We start from the raw sequence: 15,707 nt of genomic DNA on the forward strand, positions 1-15,707 counted from the left end.
GATCAATTGTCTCGCAGGAGTTGAAATATTTTGGAAAGGAGGGAAATGGCCGATTACATAATACATTTGACTAACAGTTCGTAACTTCTACATAGTTATATCGCCCTCAGCTTACTCCTGATCAAATGCGTTTGAGCCGTTACTAATCACGGACCTAACAAACTAAGAGTATATTATTCGAACTGTTCTCCTTTTTCCAATCTTTGTATCACGAAATTTTAGTGTCCCGGGATTTTATTGTCGCGAGATCATAGTGTGTTGCGAGAGTTAGTATCTCAAGATTATTGCGCGTTACGAGATTTTAGCGTGTCACGAGACTTTAGTGATTTTCGTTAGTAGGAAAATTTTAGAGGGTTCTTCTGAGACCTTAATGTATCACGATATTTTAGTGTGTTCCGGTATCATATTCCTGTATGATAAATTATATTGATGTGTCGTAAAATGTTTTGAGGTCAAAATAATATATTTCTGATTAAAATTGAACATCGATTTCCTACTTTAACTGATATTGCTTACCGTTATATACGTTAAATGGAACGTGTCGAGTAGAATGTTCTATCGAATAAATTACATTAAGTAGAATGCATTGGACAGAATACATTACTCTGCATACATGCTAGATGATGATTTTTTTTTTTTTTTTAAATAATATAATTGTGGCAAATTATGTTATTTTTGAGATCCAAAAATATTCTTTTCTACTCTAGGCACAAGGACCGAAATTTTCGAGGATGGAGCCAGTCGATCAGATCAACCCCAGTACCCAACTGGTACTTAATTTATAGACCCCGAAAGGATGAAAGGCAAAGTCGACCTCGGCGGAAATTGAACTCAGAACGTAAAGACAGACGAAATATCGCTAAGCATTTCCTCTGGCGTGCTAACGTTCCTGTTATCTCGCCGCCTTGAGATGCATAAATATTTTGACACCTCAAGTAGAAAGCATTGCAATAGGGTATCATTTGAGCGGGGGTGGTTACTCAAAATATATGCACGTATATCTATCTATCTATCTATCTATCTATCTATCTATCTATATATATATATATATATATATATATATATATATATATATATATATATATATATGTGTGTGTGTGTGTGTGTGTGTGTGTGTGTGTGTGTGTGTGTGTGTATATTTGTATGTATATATGTTACTCAAAATATATGCATGTATATATATATATATATATATATATATATATATGTGTGTGTGTGTGTGTGTGTGTGTGTGTGTGTATATTTGTATGTATATATGTATATATGACTAAACTTTGTCCTGTTTATAATTATACCATATGTTACATATTTATTATATCATACCTTGATTCTGTGTGTACTAAGATACCCATTAAGAGGCTGCTGATATTTATAGAGTGTTAAACACTTTCGGTATGCAAATTAGGGACTCCTTCATAGAGTAACTGCTGCATTTGTTGAGTATATAAACATTTTGACAGCATGTTTATCTGGAGATTGCCAGAGTGATGTGGTCGCCACTGTTGAGAATCCAGTAAATTTCGAAAATCGATTAAGGTTGTTCATCGGGGCTTTTCTTCAGTCTGCAAAGAAATGGACAAAATTTGCCCTGTTTATAATTGAACCATCTGTTATATATATTATAGTTTGCACGTTCAGCCTGAGAAGAGTGTCATTGTCTCTCTAAATTTTAAATGCCATGTAAAACTGCGACTTTCGTTTCGTCTCCATATCATAAATATGGGCTACAATATACGTATTGTAAATTTAGCAATGCGTCGAAATGTGCACGAGATGATACGTAATAATCACAGCTTTATTGTGGCCAATTAGCATTTAATATTTGGTGATCCATTTGTCTCTTTTTATTGCATATTTTGAATCTATATTCTAAAATGCATGACAATTCACCTATCTGACAATCGCTATTTCAAAGTAAAAAGATTGCCGGCCAGACAATAATTAATTTTTCATAGAAACAGAGCATGTATGTTGGAAGTGGGGCGACTTTAGTTGAAATTTATAAAGTCTAAAACAACTCTAAGCATGAGGAACACGTTAAACCAAAACGACTTTGCATTTAGAGAAGAGAGCAGTTTTAAATGAATCTTTATACAGATAGCAATCTCTTTTCACAAGATGTATTAATGAAAATACTTCTGTAATTTAAGCAATTTATGAAGTGTGTGCGAATTATTGCACAAAAACAGTCATTCCAATCATGACTATTCTGTCTTTTGGTCGAGTACAGTATACCCAGGACCACATTATCCAGTGTGCTTTGGTTTTCTAAGATGGTAGCGTGTGATTGAAAATTAGCTGCTGTTTCTATTAGATCAAGTGTAGAGGCAGATGTTGCGTCATATGTGGTAGATTCTAAAACAAATGACTCAATGCGTTAATCAGGAAAGAAACGAGAACCATCACATAGATTCTGATAGCTTAATAGCGTGTCATTGTCTTATTCATCAGTAAATTTTATGTTCACATTTTCTGAGAATGAATAATGTGATGAAAGTGCTAACATGTATAAACTTCATAAATGAAATAAGAGATTGAACAACAAAGACTTCAAAAATATTTTGAAGAACCTTGAAATGGAATATGGTGATTTATTAGAACCATTAGGAGGTTCGCTGACTCATCGAAGAGTGCCCAATCAATCGCTTCTGTGAGCTGAAAGATGAAAGATGAAACTTTTCATGACATTAAAGGCATTCCCCATTATGTAACTAGAAGACCAAAAATGTTATTTGATAACTTTGATCGATATCACTTGCCATTTAAATGATCTAAGTTTGAAATTACAAGGCCGATGCAACGTATTACATTTTTTCTTGCCAACATCAAGAGCCTTGAATCAATGCTGCAATTGCTCATAACAAAACCGAAAACACGCTCGTGATACATTTTCCAACAACGAAAGAAAGGACAAAAAAAATGAGATGGCTAGAATGTTTCAGACTAATTTAATCTTTCAGATCGATTCTGAAACGGGTTTCGAGATTTAAAAAATACTGGGCTGGGACAAGAAATATAAGTGATTTCTTTGACGTGATGAGGCAAGACCAGGCTCTTCATTTGGATTGACAGTTGATTTCTTTAACATCACATAATATACCTGTATCTAACTTTCCTACATATTTTGAAATAATACTATGTAGATATTGAACAATACCAACTTTTATGGAATCACGAATTGAAAATTGCATCAATATTTCCTAATACACAAGTGTTAATAGATTTCGTTAGTATTTAACTCAGCCACAAACCACCGATAAAATCACGATTAACTATCATTAATGTCAATGAATTTCAACCACAATCAATATAGCAGTCTGCCGCCATCGAAATAACACTCACTACCAACTTTCAATATAAGTAACCATTAACTACATAGAAACTGATTCTCAAAAAAGCAATCAACCATCTTAACAAAGACCAACTATCATTAAAATTACGACCAGCCGTTAAACTAACGAGCAATTACCATCAAAATAACAACCAACGATCTTCAAAATAAAGATTAACAAGCATAAAAATAGCAACCAACCATTAAAATAACAGCACACATCATCAAAATAATGACAAACTATCTAATAATGATCTTCCAATATCAAAATAACAATCAACTACGATCAAAATAAGGATCAACCATTATTGAAATAAGAATCAACCATAGAAATATTAAGCCGTTATCACAATTATAACTAGCCAGTATCCAAATTACAATTAACCATTATTAAAATCACCACAACCCATCACAATAACGACCAGCCATCAAAAATAATTACCTATCATCATCAACAAAACGTCGAATGATAATCAAAATAACGAGTAACCATTATCTAAATAACGAGCAAAGCCCACCATTAAAAAAAACAGTGATCAAATAGCATTAAAATAATGAGAGAAAACAAAACACCATTAAAATAGCGATTGATCCGCATCAAAACGACGACAGATCTCCAACAACATAAATTCCAGTCATCATCAAAATAAGGTCTACCAACAAAATACCGACAAACCCTTATCCAATAACAACAAAGCTTCAAGCTAATCCATCATCAAGATAACGATCCTCAAAATAATGGACCACTATCAAAAATATCAGCCAACCACCGTCAAAATAACCAGTAACCATCAATTTAACGATCACTACCAGCCATCATCACCGAACAAAACTTTATTTTATGGCAAGATAGTTTCTCTTAGTTGCGTAACATCTACTTTTTATTCAATAGGACTGATATTCTGATCCCTCGTCTTAATCTTAAAATTATTCTCATTTTTATTTTCTTGATTACTTTTTTTCTTCTTATTCTTATTTCTATTATTCAATTCCTGCTTCCTTTCATATACTTATTTTCATGACTCATTTATTCGTGTTTCTTAGTCTTATTTTTATTATCATGATTTATTTTTTATTGTTTGGTTTTTGTTTCCTTTTTTTATTCTTATTCCCATTCTTATTCTTATTATTCACCATTTCCCTATTTTGTTTCTCACAAATTCTTATTCCTAATGGTTTTATTTATCCATTCTCTTTTGTAATCCCTTTCTTGGTTTTTATATTTTTACACTTACAGTTAATGAAGTATATATTTGCATCATCGTCATCATCATCATCATATGATCATCCCATCGGTACCACCTCTACCAACATCATCATCATCACCACCACTACTACTACCCTTATCATCATCATCATAATGATGATCATCAACAATATCATCATCATCATCATCATCATCATCATCATCATCATCATCATCATCATCATCATTATTAACGTTCTCTTCTGATTCGGATTTAACGCTCGTTTTATTTTATCTTATATTATTCTTCCTGTGCCAATTTTTAATCATATTTTTTACTCTTTTTCTTATTTTTTTATCATTGTCCTTTATTTATTCCGCTTCCAGTATTCTTTCTTTTCTGTTTTTTTTCTATTTTATCTTTTTTTTTTCGATTTTCCTTTTCTTATTTCCTTCTTTATACCACTTTCTCTTTTATTGTGTAATGTGTTATTATCACACATCATCTCATATGATTCTATTTTTGTCGTATCTTTTCTTTTTCTGTTCTTTTTCTGTTTTTGCTGCATTGACAATTTTTCCTTCTTCCCCATCACAATCCCTACCTTGATGCAACAGTTCCATCAAAACCTTCTATGCTATCATCTCCATCACTTCTGCGAAAATGCTATCAATATCGCCACCATCACTGCCACTATTAGCTCTGTTATCACCACTTCTATCATCACCACTTCTATCACAACAGCTGCTATCTTCCCTGCCATCAGTATTACCATCATACCATCATTGTTAACATCGCTTCCATTATTCCCCTCATCAGATGATCACTTGTATCATTAGCCATCATACCCACTAATAACAACACAACCATTACTGATCCTACAAGAGCATTCCTGTCAGCAGGAATATCTTTTATGAGTAACAAAGATGCACAGATGTCAGATCATTACGGCCGTTTCAAGCGACTCGTTTAATCGATTAATGAATGAAAACATTGCAAAGAAACCGTTTTCGTCAGGTGACTGCATAGACTCTAAATGCAAAGGACAAACCAACTGCTTTAACACATTTGCATCACCAATGGAGCTCAAAATATTTACATTGATACTGCTGCTATATATATATATATATATATATATATATATATATATATATATATATATACTTTTTTTTGGTGGGGGCAGTTGGGTCGTGTTATCTGCACACACTGCAAGGATATCAAGTGAAAACACTTCTGCAGAGAGGTTGATATTCACCTGACATTGTTTGGGTGTGCAGAGTAAATCGACCTAATAAGGTGCCTCAATTTAAGTACCTAATTCAACTGAATCTTGATTATATATATATATTATACGACACAAACACACAGACACACACATTACTGATAATACACTAGTCCTTTCTTTAATATTCTTTTCATGTAACGAATTCAGTTATTTATATTCTCCTGTGTACAATAGTCTTTGTGGCTGAGACGCTTATAAATGTCGTACATATTTCTTTATTTCTTTTGACTGGAAGAACAAAAGGATATTTTAACGGGGATCGTGAATAGTCGCAGAAATAGTTCGCTATATTATTTATATTTGTATGAGCTAATGGGTAAAATTTTCTCTGCGTGCTCGTCCTTATAAAAATAGTGTCTTCATCTATTTGACAACTTAGTAGGGGCGTTTGGTCCAAAGAAGGTCTTGATTAAGAGAAAATTTCTTAAGCCTTCTTCGTATAGTCTGTGGGATCTAGTATTGTCAAGCCATTCAAAGAAGGATTTAGGATTTGTTTAATCTCCTATAGAATATAATTTCATGAAACAGAAAGGAAAAATCTTGATATGTTACAGTATATAAAAGATAGGTAGATATCCATATATACATACATATATATGTGGATAATATGTGTGTGCATACATATTTATGCATACATACATACATACATACATACATACATACATACATACATACATACATACACGAGATGACAGCGCTAAGCAATGACGTATATAAATACAAACTTGTTATCAGTTCAAACATGCTGAGGGCAATCAGTGAGAAATTTTCTTCATGACAAAATACAGTGAATGGGTTTCTTACAGGTTCGAATATGCCTCAAGCCTATTTATACTGGTGTGTATGCATGTATATATATATATATATATATATATATATATATATATGTGAGTGAGTGTGTGTCCGGATGTTTTGCTGTGGCCTGTTACGTTCTTGTTCTATTTTTGATGTTTTATATATATATACATATAACGACATACGTACAATTTTGGTCTTCCCGTATGTGCGCACACATACATACATAATACATACATATATATACATATATATATATATACATATATATATATATATATATATATATATATATATATATATATATATATATATATATATATATATATATATATATATATATATATATATATATATATATATATATATATATATTCTGTACGGCTTCCTTACTCTTTCTTTTAGCCCCTTCACACTTCCTTCGTTCTTTGCACTTTTCTTTTTCTCGCTCCCCCTCTTGGCCATCCCTTCATTCTCATCACTTTCCCTTCTCTTTTATCTCCCTTGTACCTTACTCTATGTCCCTTTTCTTTCTTTTTCTCTCTTTTTCGTCCCTCCTTAATTCTTCAATCTCCCTGCCCCACCTCTCTCCTCTCCTTCCACGTGACCGATGTTCCGCCAAGCCTGACCTTTCTTTCTTGGTCCGACTACCATCTGTGTAGCACCTCTTATATTCCTTCCCATGACTTTCATCCTCTATGTTCCTCCCATAAGGCTTCACTCCACACACGCCAGATTCATTTAATTCTTCCTCAGTCGAAAGACATCTGCTGTTAATGTCTTCTTGTCTGTATTTGTAATTGTGTACCATTTCTCCGGTTTTTTCGTGTGTTTATTCGTATACATTCGCTTACTTTCTTCCAAAGAATCTAGTGCTCTTAGCTCAGCTTTTCTTGAGGCCGGCCAGATTAGAGAAATCTCGAGAGTAACCGGCTGAAACTGCAAAGACGATCTGGAACTCGACTGACGATAGAAAGCACCGAATGACCCGTCCTTCTTTGTATCGTGTAACTGTCCGGATATTTCGTTGTCACCTGTTACGTTTTTGTTCCATTTTTTGTTGTTTTACACACATACATACACACGCACACATACACACACATACACACATACACACGTATATATATCAGTATATCACATTTGAATCGTAGACATCAGTTAATGTTTCTCCTAAGTTAATATTTTAGTTTTATCTATGACGATTGTTTCCTGGTGTTCACGTCACTACAATTTATGTTTCTATGTTCACGGAGATGTCAAGCTTCTCTATGCTGACTCACAAAGTTTTCATCAGTTGAGCCTACTGCTGCACAAAACAGCAATGTATTTTCTGCTATGTGACACCTATTGAGAGTTAATTGAACTGGGTCATTGATTGGTAAGTATATCGACCAGATGCCACATCACATTTCTTCTGACAGAATACAAACTTCTGGTCCGTAGCTTGGTAGCCCGACAAAATGTTAGCGTTCCACAGTTAGTGCGATAGTTCAGTAACACAGTGAAACACCATTTATCAATTTCGATGATTACTCATAAACCTTAATTCCAGATGATTTTCATCTCAGTTATATTACCTTACAGTAACATCAACGTGAATGTGTCTGAAATATATTTTATGAGGACTGAACGGGTGACTTACAAAGAACTTTCCAATATCTGTGAACTGTGTTTGGGCAGAAAATGTTACGTATTGTGTTAGATCATTTGAATTTAGAGTCGATTTTTGCACTTTCTGAATTCTTCTGCCTTTCATCAAGGATTCTACAAAGTAATGACTAGTAATGTACCAAGTTGTGATGGTGAAACTCTACGCTCAGCTTGTCAAATTTTTACCACATTAATAATGTTCTTATTGGAGTATCCCTTAAATGTATACATATATTTTAGCTTTAAAAGATGATTATAGATAAGCTTTTTGTAGCATGATATTGCAGGTAATTTTTTTACGTTCATCATATATCTGCTAAATTCCTGTTATATGTTATTAGTGATAACGCATGTCATAGGTCTGTCACATTTGTGAAAGAGTATAATCAATAATATACCTCTCAACAATAATTCGTTTTGGAAACCAACGAAGCACCCTTCGTTGATTGATAGAAATAACAGTCAAATTTCCCTCAAATTACACCCTTACCATCTTAATAAAGACACACTTGATAATGTAGTTTAGTATACATAAGGCATGAAAAATGGAATGGCCACTGTTAGAACGTCTTGAATCATATTTTTTGTATGTCAAAGCTTGCCTGTGGCTAAGCAGCAATAACAAATTGGATTTGCATCAAACCTAGAAAAATCAATAATTTTATCCATAAACCTATTTCATGTGCAGTTTTTGGTATCCTTGTAGTAAAATCTTCTGTAGCGTTTGTTTGCACAAGTATGTTGATATTGAGTTAAAAGATAAACTCAGTCTCTTTTGTTTCTATAATAAAAAAAATATGCTGCTTTGTAAACCTAACATAATACACTTCCAATATCTTATGTAACTAAACACTTTCAATATTCTCAAATTGATCCCTTTTCTATTTAGATTAGTAAAAAAAAAACACACTAGCTTACTGCAGATTATAACCGATCCATCGTCATCGTGGCTATCATCATCGTCGATGTTATCATCATCACAATCATCTGACTCATTCTCATAATTGCCACCACTACCATAACAATCATCATTATCCTTTTCACGTGGAAGAACTATAGCGATATGTACTTTATTTTCAAATAAAAACATTTTTTGAGATTCAAGCTTCTGCTGTTTGCATTATAATCTTTTTGTTTCTACTTAAATCATTTTAGTATTTTTTATTCTTAAAATATAATCTCCATATAGACGAAAAGCAGCCATAATGGTATACCAAGTTTACAGTCAAGTTATCAATAACGTTAGATATTAGAATCTTGAATAATTTATTACGTTCGTTTCTTCTGAGTTTGAAAAATATTGGATTTCTTCCAATATATTATTTTATGGGTTGTTTTCGTTGTTTTTCTTCTTTATTGTTTGTTTTCTTCTTGTTCTATAACTCTGTTGGGGATTTTTTTCTTGCAAGTAATATAAAAACAAATCCAAGAAAAGAAAAAGAATCATCCTAAGAATTTCGAATCTATATTTCAGATACTTATGCTGCCTATATAAGCAGATTATTTTTTAAATGTATTTGAAGCTGTAACAGCCTTTAAGTAATCTGTAGTTCCTAGCAGTAATAATTCATGCATAAAATATTGGAATATTACATTCCAATTAAAATAATGAATATTTTAAATAAATATTTTAGCATATTTACAAAACACTCAGCTTCATTTGATTTAATTTTATTAAAAGACATTGTCTGAGATTCTTTAGAAGAGCTTTTAATTTTTTTTTTTTTTTCAAAGTTTGAAGAGAGCCTTAACAGGCAAAAATAAATTGATGAACTATAGAGATGTAATAGATGTATTAACTAGCCTAGTAAAGATTAGTATTGTACAAATGTATACTGGAACGCCGTCTGTTATGACAACGAGGGTTCCAGTTAATCCGATCCACGGAATGGCTTGCTCATGAAATTAACGTGCAAGTGGCTGAGTACTCCACAGACATGCGTACTCTTCACGTAGTTTTAAGGGCGATTCAGCATGACGCGGGATGTGACAAGGCTGGCCCTTTGAATTACAGGTACCACTCGTTTTTGCCAGCTGAATGAAATAAAGTATCCTGCTCAAAGACGCTACGTGCTACTTGAAATCGAATTCGCAACCTTACGATCGTGCACCGAACATCCTAACCACGAAACCACGCACCTTCACTTGTATAAATGTATAGCTGTATTAATTGGCTTAGTAAACAGATATATCTTGTGAATTGAAAGATAACCACGGTCAAGGCAGTTGTGCATTAAATATACGATATAAGGAAGGCTCGACTTGCCAAAAACAGTATCTAAATCTTCTCGAAACCGCATTCCAACGCCTTAAAAAGCACGTATAATAATTTAGGTTTGGGTACTTGGATACTTATCTAAAATTAAGATGTCATGGCTGGAATGCTTTTTACCACAAGTCTGCTCATTAAGAGCCCTCTTGGAGCTATACGACAACTATGTAGGAAATTTCTCCTCTCGCCTTATACCTATCTTCTGATAAAGAAATACAAAAGGTAAGCGTAGCTTATTTTTCAGCAACGACTTCATCCTTGTTGAGTTACCTCGTATTTTTGCAGAGTTGAATATATAACACCTCATGGGAAATTGATTTATGATAGATTAGCGCCTATCTAGGGAAGTGTTTATTTCTCACCTGGTTATTATGACAGAAATTGAAGCTAAACACCAAAACCGTGAGATGCTGTGACTCCTACTAAAAGGATTAACTATTTAACAAATTGTTAAGAGCTTATGCAGTGATTGATAGAGCATCATTAGTGCGTGGATCGTGAATGAATAAATAAATAATAGATATAGCGAATCATACCTAGACGCATACTTGTTTATATTTTAATAAATCATCGTCCATTACTCACAATTTGTATCCTGAGGAGATTTAAGTGGTTTGTGATGAATCGTGAAATAAAAATTAAACAGATCGGTCGGATTCTCATCCCAAGCTGCTGAAAAGGCTTTAATGGGGTTTTAATTTTGCAACAACACTGGATACCTACCAATGATGATCCTTATATTTATGAGTTCATACAGTGGTTTACTAAAATATGGAGCATCGGTGGTTTATTTACTATCACCTGTGTTAGATTTTGTTTCCACAATCAAAAGAGGCTTAATCGCAACTAGTCCACGTAATCAGTCTTGATACAGGGGTCAAGTATTATCGGTTGTAGCTATTTTGCTTATGCATTAAGGCCTGTTCAGCAACTGGGATGTGTATTCAATCGATCTGTTTAAGGAATTTTAGTTGGTTTTAATTTAGAAGAAGGCTGAAAATATTTCAGTTCCTTCAAACAACTTTGTAGCTTTATACAGCTATGTTCCGTCATATATTGTTTCAGTTCAATTGTGTACGTTAGCATATTTTGGTAAGTGAAGGACTCCATAAGACAATTAAGTACATTGAACGAAAACAAAGTCTTCAGTAGGACTCCAACAACCAAACCTTTGTAAGACTTATTGTTACCATTTGTTTCATATAAGGTTTCTTTTCAATATCCAATTTTGATTTGATTATATTTTTGTTACCTTAATCTTTCATTAATTTCATTTTTTGCTATCTTCTGAAACTTTCTGAGCAATATTAGAATATTTCACAGACTAATCGGATAGTTCAAATGAAATGAAATTAAATTTAAATTTTTATTTTAATATAATTAATTTGACTTCTAATAAAATTTTCACATTTGTGCAAAGGGATTTTTTCGGTCATTTTTAATGCATATTGCTTTGTGAGTTGTGCATAATTAGGTATCTATTTTTACCATTCATTTTCAAAAAATTTGCATTGACATTAAAATTGTAAATGAATTGCTTTTATAATTAAATTCTGTACACTTCATTTGATCTCTCGTTTTTAGGACACATATTCCATCGATTTATATTTTTTATATATTTCAAGATAGCAGAGAGGTATTAATAGTAGAATATTATAGCAAATGTATAGCAGAATTAATTTACATTCCGAATTCAAGATTTCTCCTATTAACATATCTTTTGTGTCTCCTGGATCTAATAAAATAAGTTCCAGCAATGTATTGTTAGATTCATTATATTATATCATCACACTACAATTATGTGTTGTATATAAAAGTTAGAAACCATAATCACTACTATGAATTATGGGCTGGGTTTGTCGAAAGAATAGCTCAACAAACTGAAAAGCTTGAAATAGTTTGTTTTGTATTTCCATATTCAAGATTTAAATTCTATTTAGTGTGCTATATAGATAAAAAGAAATTGTGCATGCCGACATACATTGCGTGCGACTGAATCTGATTTGTAGTCATAAAAAAAAAATGACGTAATGAATAACATGCAATTTTGTTAATGCATACAAAAAATAACAAATGTTTGCAAACAGTAACAGTAATGAATAAAGAATGAATTAGCGAGATTTCATAGTTTTTAAGTCTATTTGAAAAGGTTGTATACGAAACCGCTCACTATGATGTTTGTGAAAGAAAACATTACAGGACAATACCAAAAATAAAACACCAGGACAAGAATTTTTTTAAGAACGCACAAAGCACTTAAGTGTACGTGTGTTTCTAAACATGATTTTTATGTGAGAGTGTTTTCATAAGATTCGCCTAACAATGGAAAAAGTTCTCTGAAGCATGACAAATGTAGATCTCCGGGAGATCTAGTACTACGGAAATAATAACGATGGTTGTCGAGAAGGAAAGTGGCTAAATTGATTAATACGTTACTCGTTTATTATTGTCTCAATCTCTTGTAAGATGTTTTAGTTTTTGTTGATTAGCCCGATGTCAACCTTGACTGTGTAAATCTATGATCGAGAATATTCCAGCCATGATTAACCTGTCTATTTTTAAAGTATTTAGTGTAACATTATCCAAATGTAACTTTCGTTGCTTGAAATGGTTGCACTTAATTTCAGGGAGATCTGGTTACCATTTCTAGTTGACCGGGGGTCTACGTTGAGGCTCCTATATTGACTCCTTCATAATGTTATTATTGCTTGGTTTCCAAGGAGGAGTATTTTCAGAGATATTCAATCTGTTATCATTCTTTCTTTTTAAGCATACATTGAATCATGACAAATGAATTTACGTTTTTAAGAAGAGTATGATATAAGAATCAGATATTACATCCCAGTGGCCAAATGACTGCAAAGAGGCTTCCCCATTTGACCATTTAATACGATCTTCATGTTGTTTAGCCCCAAGTTGTTGTTTAGCCCTGAATTCAGCAGATATATGATCAAAATATTCCATCCGTCTCTTTTTAAGACTGATTTAGAGGAGATTTTGAAGCCCTTCTCAAGAAATACTGAAAGAAGGAATAAGGAAAGAAAACAGATGGAGAGAGGTAAAAAATGGAAAGAGAACAAAGTCGCGACTGGATTAACGGTTGCATATGTTTTATTTTTTGTACAAATTTTAACCATATATTATATATTCTCATGTTGTCATCCCCGTTTGAGCTTGCCTGACTCAATTTCCTTCTATCGTGTACCTTCATCTCTTTTACTACCTACTTTTCGGATCTTCGCCACCTCTCCTGAACCACTTTACCATCACTCCACCCGGATTACCAGTGGAACTTTATACTTCTCGGATCCTACCATCATAAATCTTATTGTACACTGTTCTTGTGTGTGTATATATATATATATATATATATATATATATATATATATATATATATATATATATATATCCATAAATAGAAACGTTATTATTTCTAAATTTCTCTTAGCGAGATATTCAGTAGCAGTTTTTTAAAGTAAAGACTATTTCCCAACATAATGTGGCTGTCCTGGATGGGACGATTGTTACTGTTGTTTAGCTCCAGCTAGCTATACGACACAATATCTGTGCCCTTATATTTTCCCATTCAGAACAGCCACATTATGTCGGCAAAAAGTCTTTACTATATAACATACATATGTGCGTGTGTGTGTCTGTACATGTGTATATATATATATATGTTATGAGCATACAAATGTGTATTATCCAAACATATTTGTAGAGAGAGAGATGTATGTTTTGTGAATATGTGTACGTGTTTACGTGTTTGTTTGCATGTGTATGCATATGGCATATGTATGTGGGTATTTTTGTGTATGAATGCTACATATGAGCACTTTTGTCGCCATCATTGCCCCAAAATTTACACAGCCAGTTTCTTCCTCTATCATATCGTCTGATCACGTTTTCTAACTCAGTGCCTCATTTAATCAACGTAACTTACATCAACTGAACGCATAACAACTTCTGTAACTCGATAATCATCGATAATCATGTAACTCGATAATCATCACCCATATATACAAATATTGAACAACTTTGCGTACTTCCGCAGCAAACATGCATCAAGTACGCTTGTATTTTTAGAATGGTGTTATACCAGCACGCACTATCACTCACACATACATGTGTATCTGATCCAAATCATATGCTTTCGTGTGTCACCATGCATATATGTGTACACGTTATGTGTATATGTATATATGCGCATATAATTAATTATATCTTATGTGCATAATTATATACATATACGTTTATATACCTATTTGTGTAAATGTATATATATATATATATATATATATATATATACATATACATATATGCATATATATGTATATATATGTATGTATATATATATGGGAGAATGTATACATATATATGTATATATATATATATATATATATATATATATTCATATTTATATATATAGTTATATATATATATATATATATATATATATATATATATATATATTCATATTTATATATATAGTTATATATTTATATATATATATTCTTTAATTATATTTATATTCATATATTTATACATACATACATACATAATACATACATACATACATACATAATGCATACATACATACATACATACATACATACATACATACAGATGTGTGTGTGTGTGTTTGCAATATTAAGTATTATAGCTCGGTAAACATCATTTTGAGATTAAAAGAACAGAACAACAAGCCCATTAACGGAAATCGAACGACATATCTAACAGTTTATGGCGTTTTCCTGCTATTTGTTATGCCACATTAAACATACCTCGTCGTCTCCCTCACCATTACCTATAAATTTCTACCTGTATACAATCAGCAATATTTACCTGAGCTTGTTTGGGAATTTGCCAGTCAGCAATTTAGTTGAAGTTATGTTTAAGAATTCCTCTTCGTAGTTTCCTAGCTTCGTAACTATGGAACACCTTTTTCAATTCCACTGTGCAAGTGTTCGGGTAAGTTTTTTGTACAACAGCCTTCGGGTCGACTCACGAGTTTTAAGGAGAATTTGGAAGCTGGAAATTCCACTCAATGTACAAATATACATAAATATACATACATGAATACGAGCGGTTCTGAAACGTTCTTGGTTTTAAGGGTGCCGCAAAAGGCCAAGCTGGAGGCCCAGCCGTCGAGATTTGTTACAGGGCTTAGAAAAACTGAAGGACCGC

The sequence above is a fragment of the Octopus bimaculoides genome, chromosome 10 (assembly GCF_046866305.1).
Source record: "Octopus bimaculoides isolate indiv1 chromosome 10, ASM4686630v1, whole genome shotgun sequence".
NCBI classification, from domain to species: domain Eukaryota; kingdom Metazoa; phylum Mollusca; class Cephalopoda; order Octopoda; family Octopodidae; genus Octopus; species Octopus bimaculoides.